The sequence below is a fragment of the Phaethon lepturus genome, unplaced genomic scaffold (assembly GCF_000687285.1).
Source record: "Phaethon lepturus isolate BGI_N335 unplaced genomic scaffold, ASM68728v1 scaffold51419, whole genome shotgun sequence".
NCBI lineage: Eukaryota > Metazoa > Chordata > Aves > Phaethontiformes > Phaethontidae > Phaethon > Phaethon lepturus.
The window spans coordinates 11,621-15,485 of NW_010562348.1; positions in this window are offsets into that span (position 1 = coordinate 11,621).

The following is a 3,865-nucleotide window of genomic DNA, read 5'->3' on the forward strand; positions in this document are numbered from 1 at the left end:
TAAGGGAGAATTAACAGTGAGAAAAACGAGTGCCCTTTCAATCCTTGTGTGCTAGCCAGGCAGCAGATCCCCGAATCACTGTTTAGTGTAAACTGCATATGCCCTTGACTACCAAGTGAGAAAATTTTTCTGAGCATGAAAAAGTCTGAAGGAAAAACTGGCTGAGCTGTCTTACCCATACTTTGGATTTCAGTAACTTTTAGGACCAAAATTACTCTGCACATCAGATTGTCTACTAAACCAGAAGAGAGAACAAAAAACTTGCTCTGAAGTAACACTTGTATATCAAGTCACCCGCCTGCACAATTATATTACAGGTTTTTTTTACATTTGCCTTCATTTTTTCTCTTTTGATTTTTATGTGTTAAGCATTTAGCATCTTTTTTTAAGGTACAGCTGAGTTTATGTAGCAATTGATTCACTGCTAAATCCTGCCACTCCCAGTACTGGCAGAAAGACAAACTCAGGCAACAGCCACATCCAGATTTATTACTGGCCAAGTCCAGATTTCAGCCGATTCCCTGCAGTGACTAAGCTCTAGAGAGGCCTGCTGCGCTGGAAGAGACTGCTCATGCCTCGGTCACTAGGCAAAGGGGAAAAAAGCTGCACAAGACTCATTGCTAATCTGCTATTAAAATAGAGGCCTCTTTCGCCCCTCCACCTGCACAGGGTGGCTTTGTCTAAGAGGTGAACTGTGCATGACAGAAGAGAGGCACTGCTCTAACTTCAGCTGGTTCGTTAACAGCAGTTACAAAGCTGCTTTTCTGAATTTCTGCCTTCCTTTCAGTGGCTTTCTCCAACATCCTGGAGCTCTCCCCATCCTCCACAGCACTTCAGGCCATGACAGCTCCAGCCGTACTTAATCCTACCTTACTAGTTCACAGCCACAGTATGCACACACTTCTTCACTTGGGAGAGTCCAACCCCTGGCAGTTAAACATCTGCAGAAGTATTAAAGTACCTCACGTCTCTCTAACTCGGTTTGATTTCTTGCGGCTTAGTCTGAGGCTGCATTTTTAGAAAGCACTGGCCTACTTTCACAGAAGGTCATGAACAAGGAAACCTCCGAGTCTTAGAAGATTACTTCATCACCTATTTCTATTCAAAACATTGGTCAAGAGTATTTTAAGATTAAAAAACCTAGCGGCTTACACCATGAAGGAGGTTTTTTTTTTTATGCAAGTGGCACAGGCTGCAAATGGCATTGCCAGAACATGGGTTTAATTCTGCTATCAGAAAAATTGGGTAGAATTTCTAAAAATGTCTTCACTGATCAAAAACTATTCTGCAACAGGCACCGAAAGGAGCTTTTGTGTTCCTACACACACACGACAGCATTGCCAACTACTCCCCATGCCACGCAGGAGCAGCACGGCACACTGCAGGAGCCATCTCATAACCGCAGAGCCAGGGTTTGGCAACAAGGATCCCATAAGGCATCCCAGAACAAGAGCCAGGCCCTGACGTCCCACAGGTGAGAGTCCATTTACAGAGTCCATTTACCCTCAAAGCACCTGGGACACAGCCCCTTGCCAATACTACTGTGCATCAAGGAAGCACCTCCACATACACCCTCTGTATCCTAGCGACTGTTACTAGCAAAGGCAAAATACAAATATTTTTTGTTTTGATTTGAAATGGGAACTTCCTTCTGATACCCAGCACAGACCTGCCTGCAGCTAAAGCACACACACAGCCCCATCACGCAATGCAGGGCAGCTACAACCTGTTGTAAGATGTGAGATGGCAGCAGCTTCAGCAGACAGAGCTGCAAGGAGAGTACCACGAGCAGTGTTACTGTTACTGCTCCAGTAACACCACAGACATCACGCTCCTACTGCTACCAATGCGGCTCCAGGGCTCTCAAGGTTTGTACTCTATTAGAAAAAACCCTCAACTAGAAAAAAGCAAGCATGGTTTGTACTCCAATAGAAACACCAAACATGAACCCCAAACCCATGTTGTATGTCACTAGTGTCTACGCCACCACCATAGGGGTGCTTTTCCCTCATGTGAGTAAGTCCTTACAAGGTGCAAGGTACCCAATGGGACAGATGGCAACATAAAACTGCTTTCCTCCCTTCTGTAGCCATCAGCTATGTTTTGCCTTTTTTTTTTTTAAAGCACAAACCTGCAAATTTAAGTGATTTAGTATTAGTGATTTCTAGGTGATGGCTTTTCTCTACAACCCATTTTCATACAGCAAAACTGGTAATTATTGGAGAAGGGATTTGTTAAGTAAATTGAGGTAGCATCTCTCTCCTGCAGACAGGCCCAAGCTGAGCAGACACACAGCCCGGCCCTGTGCCAATAAAGTGGGGAGGCATTTAGAACTGAACTACCCCTGCCTCAGGGGTGCTTATGTCGAAGCTTTTTGGAATTCTGCACCTCAGAAACACGTGCAGCACAGATATTGCTGAACTTCTCTCAAAAACAGCTTTTTCATACAAGAATAGTCTTAAAAGAGTTATCTGTTTCTACTGAGTGTGACAGACAGTTGAAGCACTTCCTCTTGTGTGTAGCTTTTTTTTTTTTAAACACCATACATTGAAGAATTGGAAACAAAACATCCCAGACTCTTGAATTAAAATACAAGCTTTACAACCATATAGTAAGTGTAGGCTCTTATATTTCAGTTTAAGACTATATAATTTTATAGAGTACCAAAATAAGCAGAAGATCAGCACTCTGTACAAAGTGGTAGTTCTTGTGAGGAGGGTAGAAGGGAAAAGGACTTTGATTACACTAAACTTTTTTTCAAGTCTAAAGAAAATTCCATTTCAGCAAAACAGCTTTGGGTTTGGATTCCCCGTATTTCTAGTTCATTAAATAGTGTTTCTTTAAAGACATTTACATTTTTCTCATTCAAAGTAAAGGGATGATGATTTAAAGCAATATTAACAAGGAGGTGGTGCCGTTAATGTTTAATGTCAATATGCAATGGCATCTGCTATAACAGCTAGAAAAGCAACACAACTCGATCTTTACTTCTGAAGACCATTAGGAATCGACTAACATTTGAGAAAGTTCCAAGCACACTACACTGACCCTACGTCACAGCCTCTGCTAGGCTGTGCACCCCCATGAGGGACTCAGCAGGCAAATCCCAATGCCCAGGCGCCAGCTGTGTACCACAAGTCCAACTTGGGACGGTTATGTCTCTTCCCCTGTCTTATGGCATGAAAATGCAAGGAAATCATTAGCTAACATTGCCACTACAAATTTTACAAAAGCATAAAACCTGAACAAAATAGCAGTTAAAACAAATTGAAGCTCTCCATTCAACTTCAGACTTCATTCTCCATGACAGCCCTCCTCCTGTCCTATTCCCTGTCCAGTTTCTTCCCCCACTCCTTCCCTAATGCCTGCTTTACAATAAATAGGTTAAGTGGATTTCATGATGCAAGCGCAACTCAAAAGACTTTTGCCCTATACATATAACCATGTTAAATTGTGAGATTATACACATAATGTATCTCCAACAGAGCAACCACCAATTTAGATTTTTAAAGAAATACAAGTATTTCAGCATGTACACAGTAAGGAGTTTAAAACTGTCCAACATCACTTTCACACATTCTCTTCCTCTTTATAGTCTTAAAGGGATTTTAGACCTTGATGGCAACAATCCCAAAACAAGAGTAAAATGAATTTATTTTATTGCAAACAAACGTCTAGAGTTAAATTTCTCCACCCACTTTCTTTAAAGAGAAAAGGAATCAGCAGGCTAAGGAGATACACCCATTTGAGAATTGACATGATTAAAAATTAGATATAAAATGGGTGACTCACAGTTTCATTAGCTTACAAAATGGTGGAGCAACTACTACAAGCACACTAGGTATACAGTATTTTGTGGGGAAAG